General features: G+C 50.8%; 1 protein-coding gene across 1 annotated transcript in view; it reads left to right on the top strand.

Moving 5' to 3' along the window:
- The window catches only part of LOC147110166 (uncharacterized), a 55,497-nt gene extending 40,724 nt beyond the window's left edge, over window positions 1-14,773 (top strand). The window contains exon 7 of the mRNA XM_086004101.1: window positions 13,581-14,773. The gene's annotated coding sequence lies outside the window, so the exon portion shown is untranslated. The remainder of the gene's footprint in view (window positions 1-13,580) is intronic.
- The last annotated feature ends 363 nt before the right edge of the window (window positions 14,774-15,136 follow it).

Genomic DNA, 15,136 nt, shown 5'->3' with positions numbered 1-15,136 from the left:
AAGCTCCCTCTACACTGCCCCATCAAACACTCCCAGGGCAGGGACAGCACGGGGTTAGATACAGAGTAAAGCTCCCTCTGCACTGCCCCATCAAACACTGCCAGGGCAGGTACAGCATGGGTTAAATACAGAGTAAAGCTCCCTCTGCACTGTCCCATCAAACACTCCCAGGGCAGTTGCAGCACGGGTTAGATACAGAGTAAAGCTCCCACTACACTGTCCAATCAAACACTCCCAGGGCAGGTACAGCACGGGTTAGATACAGAGTAAAGCTCCCTCTACCCTGTCCCATCAAACACTCCCAGGGCAGGTACAGCACGGGTTAGATACAGAGTAAAGCTCCCTCTACACTGTCCCATCAAACACTCCCAGGGCAGGTACAGCACGGGTTAGATACAGAGTAAAGCTCCCTCTGCACTGTCCCATCAAACACTCCCAGGGCAGGTACAGCACGGGTGAGATACAGAGTAAAGCTCCCTCTACACTGTCCCATCAAACACTCCCAGGGCAGGTACAGCATGGGTTAGATACAGAGTAAAGCTCCCTCTACACTGTCCCATCAAACACTCCCAGGCAGGTACAGCACGGGTTGGATACAGAGTAAAGCTCCCTCTGCACTGTCCCATCAAACACTCCCAGGGCAGGTACAGCACGGGTTAGATACAGAGTAAAGCTCCCTCTACACTGTCCCATCAAACACTCCCAGGGCAGGTACAGCACGGGTTAGATACAGAGTAAAGCTCCCTCTACACTGTTCCATCAAACACTCCCAGGGCAGGTACAGCACGGGTTAGATACAGAGTAAACTCCCTCTGCACTGTCCCATCAAACACTCCCAGGGCAGGTACAGCACGGGTTAGATACAGAGTAAAGCTCCCTCTACACTGTCCCATCAAACACACCCGGGGCAGGTACAGCACGGCTTAGATACAGAGTAAAGCTCCCTCTACACTGTCCCATCAAACACTCCCAGGGCAGGTACAACACGGGTTAGATACAGAGTAAAGCTCCCTCTACACTGTTCCATCAAACACTCCCAGGGCAGGTACTGCACAGGGTTAGATACAGAGTAAAGCTCCCTCTACAGTGTCCCATCAAACACTCCCAGGGCAGGTACAGCACGGGTTAGATACAGAGTAAAGCTCCCTCTACACTGTTCCATCAAACACTCCCAGGGAAGGTACAGCACGGGTTAGATACAGAGTAAAGCTCCCTCTACACTGTCCCATCAAACACTCCCAGGGCAGGTACAGCACGGGGTAAGATACAGAGTAAAGCTCCCTCTACACTGTCCCATCAAACAATCCCAGGGCAGGTACAGCACGGGTTAGATTCAGAGTAAAGCTCCCTCTACACTGTCCCATCAAACACTCCCAGGGCAGGTACAGCATGGGGTTAGATACAGAGTAAAGTTCCCTTACACTGTCCCATCAAACACTCCCAGGGCAGGTACAGCACGGGTTAGATACAGAGTAAAGTTCCCTCGACACTGTCCCATCAAACACTCCCAGGGCAAGTACAGCACAGGTTAGATACAGAGTAAAGCTCCCTCTACACTGTCCCATCAAACACTCCCAGGGCAACTACAGCACGGGTTAGATACAGAGTAAAGGTCCCTCGACACTGTCCCTTCAAACACTCCCAGGGCAGGTAAAGCATGGGGTTAGATATAGAATAAAGCTCCCTCTACACTGTTTCATCAAACACTCCTAGGGCAGGTACAGCACGGGTTACATACAGAGTAAAGCTCCCTCTACACTGTCCCATCAAACACTCCCAGGGCAGGTACAGCACGGGTTAGATACAGAGTAAAGCTCCCTCTACACTGTCCCATCAAACGCTCCCAGGGCAGGTACAGCACGGGTTAGATACAGAGTAAAGCTCCCTCTACACTGTCCCATCAAACACTCCCAGGGCAGGTACATCACGGGTTAGATACAGAGTAAAGCTCCCTCTACACTGTCCCATCAAACACTCCCAGGGCAGGTACAGCACGGGTTAGATACAGAGTAAATCTCCCTCTACACTGTCCCATCAAACACTCCCAGGGCAGGTACAGCAGGGATTAGATACAGAGTAAAGCTCCCTCAACACTGTCCCATCAAACACTCCCGGGGCAGGTACAGCACGGGTTAGATACAGAGTAATGCTCCCTCTTCACTGTCCCGTCAAACACTCCCAGGGCAGGTACAGCACGGGTCAGATACAGAGTAAAGCTCCCTCTACACTGTCCCATCAAACACTCCCAGGGCAGGTACAGCACGGGGTTAGATACAGAGTATAGCTCCCTCTACACTGTCCCATCAAACACTCCCAGGGCAGGTACAGCACGGGTTAGATACAGAGTAAAGCTCCCTCTACACTGTTCCATCAAACACTCCCAGGGCAGGTACAGCACGGGTTAGATACAGAGTAAAGCTCCCTCTACACTGTCCCATCAAACACTCCCAGGGCAGGTACAGCACGGGTTAGATACAGAGTAAAGCTCCCTCTACACTGTCCCATCAAACACTCCCAGGGCAGGTACAGTACGGGGTAAGATACAGAGTAAAGCTCCCTCTACACTGTCCCATCAAACACTCCCAGGGCAGGTACAGCACGGGTTAGGTTCAGAGTAAAGCTCCCTCTACACTGTCCCATCAAACACTCCCAGGGCAGGTACAGCATGGGGTTAGACACAGAGTAAAGCACCCTCTACACTGTCCCATCAAACACTCCCAGGGCAAGTACAGCACGGGTTAGATACAGATTAAAGCTCCCTCTACACTGTCCCATCAAACACTCCCAGGGCAACTACAGCACGGGTTAGATACAGAGTAAAGCTCCCTCTACACTGTCCCATCAAACACTCCCAGGGCAGGTTAAGCATGGGGTTAGATATAGAATAAAGCTCCCTCTACACTGTTTCATCATACACTCCTAGGGCAGGTACAGCACGGGTTAGATACAGAGTAAAACTCCCTCTACACTGTCCCATCAAACACTCCCAGGGCAGGTACAGCACGGGTTAGATACAGAGTAAATCTCCCTCTACATTGTCCCATCAAACACTCCCTGGGCAGGTACAGCACGGGTTAGATGCAGAGTAAAGCTTCCTCAACACTGTCCCATCAAACACTCCCGGGGCAGGTACAGCACGGGTTAAATACAGAGTAATGCTCCCTCTTCACTGTCCCATCAAACACTCCCAGGGCAGGTACAGTACGGGGTAAGATACAGAGTAATGCTCCCTCTTCACTGTCCCATCAAACACTCCCAGGGCAGGTACAGTACGGGGTAAGATACAGAGTAAAGCTCCCTCTACACTGTCCCATCAAACACTCCTAGGGCAGGTACAGCACGGGTTAGATACAGAGTAAAGCTCCCTCTACACTGTCCCATCAAACACTCCCAGGGCAGGTACAGCACGGGTTAGATACAGAGTAAATCTCCCTCTACACTGTCCCATCAAACACTCCCAGGGCAGGTACAGCACGGGTTAGATACAGAGTAAAGCTTCCTCAACACTGTCCCATCAAACACTCCCGGGGCAGGTACAGCACGGGTTAAATACAGAGTAAAGCTCCCTCTACACTGTCCCGTCAAACACTCCCAGGGCAGGTACAGCACGGGTTAGATACAGAGTAAAGCTCCCTCTTCACTGTCCCATCAAACACTCCCAGGGCAGGTACAGTACGGGGTAAGATACAGAGTAAAGCTCCCTCTACACTGTCCCATCAAACACTCCCAGGGCAGGTACAGCACGGGTTAGATACAGAGTAAAGCTCCCTGTACACTGTCCCATCAAACACTCCCAGGGCAGGTACAGCATGGGGTTAGATACAGAGTAAAGCTCCCTCTACACTGTCCCATCAAACACTTCCAGGGCAGGTACAGCACGCGTTAGATACAAAGTAAAGCTCCCTCTACACTGTCCCATCAAACACTCCCAGGGCAGGTACAGCACGGGTTAGATACAGAGTAAAGCTCCCTCTACACTGTCCCATCAAACACTCCCATTGCAGGTACAGCATGGTGTTAGGTACAAAATAAAGCTCCCTCTACACTGTTTCATCAAACACTCCTAGGGCAGGTACAGCATGGGTTAGATACAGAGTAAAGCTCCCTCTGCACTGTCCCATCAAACACTCCCAGGGCAGGTACAGCACGGGTTAGGTACAGAGTAAAGCTCCCTCTACACTGTCCCATCAAACACTCCCAGGGCAGGTACAGCACGGGTTAGATACAGAGTAAAGCTCCCTCTACACTGTCCCATCAAACACTCCCAGGGCAGGTACATCACGGGTTAGATACAGAGTAAAGCTCCCTCAACACTGTCCCATCAAACACTCCCAGGGCAGGTACAGCACGGGTTAGATACAGAGTAAAGCTCCCTCTACACTGTCCCATCAAACACTCCCAGGGCAGGTACAGCACGGGTTAGATACAGAGTAAAGCTCCCTCTACACTGTCCCATCAAACACTCCCGGGGCAGGTACAGCACGGGTTAGATACAGAGTAAAGCTCCCTCTACACTGTCCCATCAAACACTCCCAGGGCAGGTACAGCACGGATTAGATACAGAGTAAAGCTCCCTCTACACTGTCCCATCAAACACTCCCAGGGCAGGTACATCACGGGTTAGATACAGAGTAAAGCTCCCTCTACACTGTCCCATCAAACACTCCCAGGGCAGGTACAGCACAGGTTAGATACAGAGTAAAGCTCCCTCTACACTTTCCCATCAAACACTCCCAGGGCAGGTACAGCACGGGTTAGATACAGAGTAAAGCTCCCTCTACACTGTCCCATCAAACACTCCCGGGGCAGTTACAGCACGGGTTAGATACAGAGTAAAGCTCCCTCTACACTGTCCCATCAAACACTCCCAGGGCAGGTACAGCACTGGTTAGATACAGAGTAAAGCTCCCTCTACACTGTCCCATCAAACACTCCCGGGGCAGGTACAGCACGGGTTAGATACAGAGTAAAGCTCCCTCTACACTGACCCATCGAACACTCCCAGGGCAGGTACAGTACGGGGTAAGATACAGAGTAAAGCTCCCTCTACACTGTCCCATCAAACACTCCCAGGGCAGGTACAGCATGGGGTTAGATACAGAGTAAAGTTCCCTCTACACTGTCCCATCAAACACTCCCAGGGCAGGTACAGCACGGGTTAGATACAGAGTAAAGTTCCCTCGACACTGTCTCATCAAACACTCCCAGGGCAAGTACAGCACAGGTTAGATACAGAGTAAAGCTCCCTCTACACTGTCCCATCAAACACTCCCAGGGCAACTACAGCACGGGTTAGATACAGAGTAAAGGTCCCTCGACACTGTCCCTTCAAACACTCCCAGGGCAGGTAATGCATGGGGTTAGATATAGAATAAAGCTCCCTCTACACTGTTTCATCAAACACTCCTAGGGCAGGTACAGCACGGGTTACATACAGAGTAAAGCTCCCTCTACACTGTCCCATCAAACACTCCCAGGGCAGGTACAGCACGGGTTAGATACAGAGTAAAGCTCCCTCTACACTGTCCCATCAAACGCTCCCAGGGCAGGTACAGCACGGGTTAGATACAGAGTAAAGCTCCCTCTACACTGTCCCATCAAACACTCCCAGGGCAGGTACATCACGGGTTAGATACAGAGTAAAGCTCCCTCTACACTGTCCCATCAAACACTCCCAGGGCAGGTACAGCACGGGTTAGATACAGAGTAAATCTCCCTCTACACTGTCCCATCAAACACTCCCAGGGCAGGTACAGCAGGGATTAGATACAGAGTAAAGCTCCCTCAACACTGTCCCATCAAACACTCCCGGGGCAGGTACAGCACGGGTTAGATACAGAGTAATGCTCCCTCTTCACTGTCCCGTCAAACACTCCCAGGGCAGGTACAGCACGGGTTAGATACAGAGTAAAGCTCCCTGTACACTGTCCCATCAAACACTCCCAGGGCAGGTACAGCACGGGGTTAGATACAGAGTATAGCTCCCTCTACACTGTCCCATCAAACACTCCCAGGGCAGGTACAGCACGGGTTAGATACAGAGTAAAGCTCCCTCTACACTGTTCCATCAAACACTCCCAGGGCAGGTACAGCACGGGTTAGATACAAAGTAAAGCTCCCTCTACACTGTCCCATCAAACACTCCCAGGGCAGGTACAGCACGGGTTAGATACAGAGTAAAGCTCCCTCTACACTGTCCCATCAAACACTCCCAGGGCAGGTACAGTACGGGGTAAGATACAGAGTAAAGCTCCCTCTACACTGTCCCATCAAACACTCCCAGGGCAGGTACAGCACGGGTTAGGTTCAGAGTAAAGCTCCCTCTACACTGTCCCATCAAACACTCCCAGGGCAGGTACAGCATGGGGTTAGATACAGAGTAAAGCTCCCTCTACACTGTCCCATCAAACACTCCCAGGGCAAGTACAGCACGGGTTAGATACAGATTAAAGCTCCCTCTACACTGTCCCATCAAACACTCCCAGGGCAACTACAGCACGGGTTAGATACAGAGTAAAGCTCCCTCTACACTGTCCCATCAAACACTCCCAGGGCAGGTTAAGCATGGGGTTAGATATAGAATAAAGCTCCCTCTACACTGTTTCATCAAACACTCCTAGGGCAGGTACAGCACGGGTTAGATACAGAGTAAAGCTCCCTCTACACTGTCCCATCAAACACTCCCAGGGCAGGTACAGCACGGGTTAGATACAGAGTAAATCTCCCTCTACACTGTCCCATCAAACACTCCCAGGGCAGGTACAGCACGGGTTAGATACAGAGTAAAGCTTCCTCAACACTGTCCCATCAAACACTCCCGGGGCAGGTACAGCACGGGTTAAATACAGAGTAATGCTCCCTCTTCACTGTCCCATCAAACACTCCCAGGGCAGGTACAGTACGGGGTAAGATACAGAGTAATGCTCCCTCTTCACTGTCCCATCAAACACTCCCAGGGCAGGTACAGTACGGGGTAAGATACAGAGTAAAGCTCCCTCTACACTGTCCCATCAAACACTCCTAGGGCAGGTACAGCACGGGTTAGATACAGAGTAAAGCTCCCTCTACACTGTCCCATCAAACACTCCCAGGGCAGGTACAGCACGGGTTAGATACAGAGTAAATCTCCCTCTACACTGTCCCATCAAACACTCCCAGGGCAGGTACAGCACGGGTTAGATACAGAGTAAAGCTTCCTCAACACTGTCCCATTAAACACTCCCGGGGCAGGTACAGCACGGGTTAAATACAGAGTAAAGCTCCCTCTACACTGTCCCGTCAAACACTCCCAGGGCAGGTACAGCACGGGTTAGATACAGAGTAAAGCTCCCTCTTCACTGTCCCATCAAACACTCCCAGGGCAGGTACAGTACGGGGTAAGATACAGAGTAAAGCTCCCTCTACACTGTCCCATCAAACACTCCCAGGGCAGGTACAGCACGGGTTAGATACAGAGTAAAGCTCCCTCTACTCTGTCCCATCAAACACTCCCAGGGCAGGTACAGCACGCGTTAGATACAAAGTAAATCTCCCTCTACACTGTCCCATCAAACACTCTCAGGGCAGGTACAGCACGGGTTAGATACAGAGTAAAGCTCGCTCTACACTGTCCCTTCAAACACTCCCATTGCAGGTACAGCATGGTGTTAGATACAGAGTAAAGCTCCCTCTGCACTGTCCCATCAAACACTCCCAGGGCAGGTACAGCACGGGTTAGGTACAGAGTAAAGCTCCCTCTACACTGTCCCATCAAACACTCCCAGGGCAGGTACAGCACGGGTTAGATACAGAGTAAAGCTCCCTCTACACTGTCCCATCAAACACTCCCAGGGCAGGTACATCACGGGTTAGATACAGAGTAAAGCTCCCTCTACACTGTCCCATCAAACACTCCCAGGGCATGTACAGCACGGGTTAGATACAGAGTAAAGCTCCCTCTACACTGCCCCATCAAACACTCCCAGGGCAGGTACAGCACGGGTTAGATACAGAGTAAAGCTCCCTCTACACTGTCCCGTCAAACACTCCCGGGGCAGATACAGCACGGGTTAGATACAGAGTAAAGCTCCCTCTACACTGTCCCATCAAACACTCCCAGGGCAGGTACAGCACGGATTAGATACAGAGTAAAGCTCCCTCTACACTGTCCCATCAAACACTCCCAGGGCAGGTACATCACGGGTTAGATACAGAGTAAAGCTCACTCTACACTGTCCCATCAAACACTCCCAGGGCAGGTACAGCACGGGTTAGATACAGAGTAAAGCTCCCTCTACACTTTCCCATCAAACACTCCCAGGGCAGGTACAGCACGGGTTAGATACAGAGTAAAGCTCCCTCTACACTGTCCCATCAAACACTCCCGGGGCAGTTACAGCACGGGTTAGATACAGAGTAAAGCTCCCTCTACACTGTCCCATCAAACACTCCCAGGGCAGGTACATCACTGGTTAGATACAGAGTAAAGCTCCCTCTACACTGTCCCATCAAACACTCCCGGGGCAGGTACAGCACGGGTTAGATACAGAGTAAAGCTCCCTCTACACTGTCCCATCGAAAACTCCCAGGGCAGGTACAGTACGGGGTAAGATACAGAGTAAACTCCCTCTACACTGTCCCATCAAACACTCCCAGGGCAGGTGCAGCACGGGTTAGATTCAGAGTAAAGCTCCCTCTACACGGTCCCATCAAACACTCCCAGGGCAGGTACAGCATGGGGTTAGATACAGAGTAAAGTTCCCTCTACACTGTCCCATCAAACACTCCCAGGGCAGGTACAGCACGGGTTAGATACAGAGTAAAGCTCCCTCTACACTGTCCCATCAAACACTCCCAGGGCAGGTACAGCATGGGGTTAGATACAGAATAAAGCTCCCTCTACACTGTCCCATCAAACACTCCCAGGGCAAGTACAGCACGGGTTAGATACAGAGTAAAGCTCCCTCTACACTGTCCCATCAAACACTCCCAGGGCAACTACAGCACGGGTTAGATACAGAGTAAAGCTCCCTCTACACTGTCCCATCAAACACTCCCAGGGCAGGTAAAGCATGGGGTTAGATATAGAATAAAGCTCCCTCTACACTGTTTCATCAAACACTCCTAGGGCAGGTACAGCACGGGTTAGATACAGAGTAAAGCTCCCTCTACACTGTCCCATCAAACACTCCCAGGGCAGGTCCAGCACGGGTTAGATACAGAGTAAATCTCCCTCTACACTGTCCCATCAAACACTCCCAGGGCAGGTACAGCACGGGTTAGATACAGAGTAAAGCTCCCTCAACACTGTCCCATCAAACACTCCCGGGGCAGGTACAGCACGGGTTAAATACAGAGTAATGCTCCCTCTTCACTGTCCCATCAAACACTCCCAGGGCAGGTACAGTATGGGGTAAGATACAGAGTAAAGCTCCCTCTACACTGTCCCATCAAACACTCCCAGGGCAGGTACAGCACGGGTTAGATACAAAGTAAAGCTCCCTCTACACTGTCCCATCAAACACTCCCAGGGCAGGTACAGCATGGGGTTAGATACAGAGTAAAGCCCCCTCTACACTGTCCCATCAAACACTTCCAGGGCAGGTACAGCACGCGTTAGATACAAAGTAAAGCTCCCTCTACACTGTCCCATCAAACACTCCCAGGGCAGGTACAGCACGGGTTAGATACAGAGTAAAGCTCCCTCTACACTGTCCCATCAAACACTCCCATTGCAGGTACAGCATGGTGTTAGGTACAGAATAAAGCTCCCTCTACACTGTTTCATCAAACACTCCTAGGGCAGGTACAACATGGGTTAGATACAGAGTAAAGCTCCCTCTGCACTGTCCCATCAAACACTCCCAGGGCAGGTACAGCACGGGTTAGGTACAGAGTAAAGCTCCCTCTGCACTGTCCCATCAAACACTCACAGGGCAGGTACAGCACGGGTTAGATACAGAGTAAAGCTCCCTCTACACTGTCCCATCAAACACTCCCAGGGCAGGTACATCACGGGTTAGATACAGAGTAAAGCTCCCTCTACACTGTCCCATCAAACACTCCCAGGGCAGGTACAGCACGGGTTAGATACAGAGTAAAGCTCCCTCTACACTGTCCCATCAAACAGTCCCAGGGCAGGTACAGCACGGGTTAGATACAGAGAAAACCTCCCTCTACACTGTCCCATCAAACACTCCCAGGGCAGGTACAGCAAGGGTTAGATACAGAGTAAAGCTCCCTCTACACTGTCCCATCAAACACTCCCAGGGCAGGTACATCACGGGTTAGATACAGAGTAAAGCTCCCTCTACACTGTCCCATCAAACACTCCCAGGGCAGGTACAGCACGGGTTAGATACAGAGTAAAGCTCCCTCTACACTTTCCCATCAAACACTCCCAGGGCAGGTACAGCACGGGTTAGATACAGAGTAAAGCTCCCTCTACACTGTCCCATCAAACACTCCCGGGGCAGTTACAGCACGGGTTAGATACAGAGTAAAGCTCCCTCTACACTGTCCCATCAAACACTCCCAGGGCAGGTACAGCACGGGTTAGATACAGAGTAAAGCTCCCTCTACACTGTCCCATCAAACACTCCCGGGGCAGGTACAGCACGGGTTAGATACAGAGTAAAGCTCCCTCTACACTGTCCCATCAAACACTCCCAGGGCAGGTACAGCACGGGTTAGATACAGAGTAAAGCTCCCTCAACACTGTCCCATCAAACACTCCCAGGGCAGGTACAGCACGGGGTTAGATACAGAGTAAAGCTCCCTCTACACTGTCCCATCAAACACTCCCAGGGCAGGTCCAGCACGGGGTTAGATACAGAGTAAAGCTCCCTCGACACTGTCCCATCAAACACTCCCAGGGCAGGTGCAGCACGGGTTAGATACAGAGTAAAGCTCCCTCTACACTCTCCCATCAAACACTCCCAGGGCAGGTACAGCAAGGGTTAGATACAGAGTAAAGCTCCCTCGACACTGTCCCATCAAACACTCCCAGGGCAGGTGCAGCACGGGTTAGATACAGAGTAAAGCTCCCTCTACACTGTCCCATCAAACACTCTCAGGGCAGGTACAGCACGGGTTAGATACAGAGTAAAGCTCCCTCTACACTGTCCCATCAAACACTCCCAGGGCAGGTACAGCACGGGTTAGATATAGAGTAAAGCTCCCTCGACACTGTCCCATCAAACACTCCCAGGGCAGGTACAGCACGGGTTAGATACAGAGTAAAGCTCCCTCGACACTGTCCCATCAAACACTCCCAGGGCAGGTACAGCACGGTTTAGATACAGAGTAAAGCTCCCTCGACACTGTCCCATCAAACACTCCCAGGGCAGGTACAGCACGGGTTAGATACAGAGTAAAGCTCCCTCGACACTGTCCCATCAAACACTCCCAGGGCAGGTACAGCACGGGTTAGATACAGAGTAAAGCTCCCTCTACACTTTCCCATCAAACACTCCCAGGGCAGGTACAGCACGGGTTAGATACAGAGTAAAGCTCCCTCTACACTGTCCCATCAAACACTCCCGGGGCAGGTACAGCACGGGTTAGATACAGAGTAAAGCTCCCTCTACACTGTCCCATCATACACTCCCAGGGCAGGTACAGCACGGGTTAGATACAGAGTAAAGCTCCCTCTACACTGTCCCATCAAACACTCCCAGGGCAGGTACAGCACGGGTTAGATACAGAGTAAATCTCCCTCTACACTGTCCCATCATACACTCCCGGGGCAGGTACAGCATGGGTTAGATACAGAGTAAAGCTCCCTCTACACTGTCCCATCAAACACTCCCAGGGCAGGTACAGCAAGGGTTAGATACAGAGTAAAGCTCCCTCTACACTTTCCTGTTGTGTATGTAATATGTGTGCTACTTTGAACCTATGGACAGGACTGCACTACTTGTTGGGCGTAGTGATACGCAGTACCACTCCTGGCCATAGGGGTATAAATAGTACTGTGGGTACTGACCCCCCTCAGTTCCCGCCTGTGGGCATGAAGTAAAGACCTATGTATAGTCCCTACCTCCAACCAGTAAAGGCCTGTTTGAGTTATACGTTTAAGTCTTTGTGTTAATTGTTCAATACAATACACATACTTAACATTTCCCATCAAACACTCCCAGGGCAGGTACAGCACGGGTTAGATACAGAGTAAAGCTCCCTCTACACTGTCCCATCAAACACTCCCGGGGCAGGTACAGCACGGGTTAGATACAGAGTAAAGCTCCCTCTACACTGTCCCATCAAACACTCCCAGGGCAGGTCCAGCACGGGGTTAGATACAGAGTAAAGCTCCCTCGACACTGTCCCATCAAACACTCCCAGGGCAGGTGCAGCACGGGTTAGATACAGAGTAAAGCTCCCTCTACACTGTCCCATCAAACACTCTCAGGGCAGGTACAGCACGGGTTAGATACAGAGTAAAGCTCCCTCTACACTGTCCCATCAAACACTCCCAGGGCAGGTACAGCACGGGTTAGATACAGAGTAAAGCTCCCTCTACACTGTCCCATCAAACACTCCCAGGGCAGGTACAGCACGGGTTAGATACAGAGTAAAGCTCCCTCTACACTGTCCCATCAAACACTCCCAGGGCAGGTACAGCACGGGTTAGATACAGAGTAAAGCTCCCTCTACACTGTCCCATCAAACACTCCCAGGGCAGGTACAGCACGGGTTAGATACAGAGTAAAGCTCCCTCTACACTGTCCCATCAAACACTCTCAGGGCAGGTATAGCACGGGTTAGATACAGAGTAAAGCTCCCTCTACACTGTCCCATCAAACACTCCCCGGACAGATACAGCACGGGGTTACATACAGAGTAAAGCTCCCTCTACACTGTCCCATCAAACACTCCCAGGGCAGGTACAGCACGGGTTAGATACAGAGTAAAGCTCCCTCTACACTGTCCCATCAAACACTCCCAGGGCAGGTACAGCACGGGTTAGATACAGAGTAAAGCTCCCTCTACACTGTCCCATCAAACACTCCCGGGGCAGGTGCAGCACGGGTTAGATACAGAGTAAAGCTCCCTCTACACTGTCCCATCAAACACTCCCAGGGCAGGTACAGCATGGGTTAGATACAGAGTAAATCTCCCTCTACACTGTCCCATCAAACACTCCCAGGGCAGGTACAGCATGGGTTAGATACAGAGTAAAGCTCCCTTTACACTGTCCCATCAAACACTCCCAGGGCAGGTACAGCACGGGTTAGATACAGAGTAAAGCTCCCTCTACACTGTCCCATCAAACACTCCCAGGGCAGGTACAGCACGGGTTAGATACAGAGTAAAGCTCCCTCTACACTGTCCCATGAAACACTCCCAGGGCAGGTACAGCACGGGTTAGATACAGAGTAAAGCTCCCTCTACACTGTCCCATCAAACACTCCCAGGGCAGGTACAGCACAGGGTTAGATACAGAGTAAAGCTCCCTCTACACTGTCCCATCAAACACTCCCAGGGCAGGTACAGCACAGGGTTAGATACAGAGTAAAGCTCCCTCTGCCTGTCTGAATCCGATAAATACAGCTGCCCCTGAACTTCCGAAGCTAACATTTTGTCCTTTTATTTTAAAACAGAATTTTTTCACCGGATCCAAGCCCTGAACCTCAGTCAATCCTCGACGTCCTTTGATAAAGAATTCGATACAATGGCGATGGGCATTTAAAAGTGGGAAATATTCGATTGACCTTTCTCCCTCCCCATTGACCTTGAAAAGTTCCAGACGGTGTGATCTTAACGACAGTGTTGATGAATGTTTCCGGAGATGGATTTAGCTGTCGACATGGTGCCGTCACAACAGGGAACTGCGCCGGAATAAAAGACCATTTGTTTGCCCCGTTAGGGAGAGCGGTTTTAAGCCCACCCACTCGGCCTACGCGGGCGGGCGGTTCAAATCGAAAGCTGCCACCTTCGCAACACCTTCGATTTTAACATGCTCTCCTGAAGCAGGCAGCAAGGGCACCCGCCTGGAGCCAACAAGGGTCCTTTTATACGCTCGCCTGTCGCTGCCCGATGACATCATTGAGACCCGACTGTAATTTTAACTCGGGCCTGAGTGGTGAATCCACCTGGAGTTAAAATCCGGGACCTTCTGCAAAAACCTTCGAAGATTGTACACATAAGAACATAAGAAATAGGAGCAGGAGTCGGCCATTCATTCCCTCGATTCCATAAGATCATGGCTGATCTTCTACCTCATCTCCACCTTCCTGCACCCGATCCCCATGTCCTTTGATTCCCCATGAATCCAAAAATCTATCGATCTCTGTCGTGAATATACTCAACGACTGAGCCTCCACAGCCCCCTGGGGCAGAGAATTCCAAAGATTCACCGCCCTCTGAGTGAAGAAATTTTCCCTCATCTCAGTCCTAAATGGCCGACCCCTTATCCGGAGACTGTGACCCCTGGTTCTCGACTCTCCAGCCAGGGGGAAACATCCTCCCTGCATCTACCCTGTCAAGCCCTGTAAGAATTTTGTATGTTTCAATGAGATCACCTCTCATTCTTTAAACTCTAGAGAATATAGGCCTAGTCTACTCAATCTCTCCTCATAGGACAATCCCCCCATCCCAGGATCCAGTCTGGTGAACCTTCGTTGCACTCCCTCTATGGCAAGTATATCCTTCCTTAGGCAAGGAGACCAAAACTGTCCACAATACTCCAGGTGTGGTCTCACCAGGGCCCTTTATAATCGCAGTAAGACGTCTTTACTCTTATACTCAAATCCTCTTGTAATAAAGGCCAACATACCATTTGCTTTCCAAACTGCTTGCTGTACCTGCATGTTAACTTTCAGTGATTCGTGTACAAGGACACCCAGGTCCCTCTGAACACCAACATTTCCCAATCTCTCACCATTTAAAAAATACTCTGCTTTTCTAGTTTTCCTATCAAAGTGGATAACTTCACATTTCTCCACATTATATTCCATTTGCCATGTTCTTGCCCACTCACTTAGCCTGTCTATATCCCCTTGAAGCCTCCTTGCATCCTCCTCACAACTTACATTCCCACCCAGCTTTGTACCATCAGCAAACTTGGATATATTACATTTGGTCCCCTCATCCAAATCATTGATGTAGATTGTGAATCGTTGGGGCCCAAGCACTGATCCTTGTGGTATTCCACTAG

The sequence above is a fragment of the Somniosus microcephalus genome, chromosome 12 (genome assembly GCF_052327205.1).
Source record: "Somniosus microcephalus isolate GS21.2 chromosome 12, FLI_Smic_1.0, whole genome shotgun sequence".
Taxonomy (NCBI): Eukaryota; Metazoa; Chordata; class Chondrichthyes; order Squaliformes; family Somniosidae; genus Somniosus; species Somniosus microcephalus.
The sequence above is the reverse complement of the archived record's forward strand: the minus strand, read 5'-3'. Positions and strand labels throughout refer to the sequence as shown.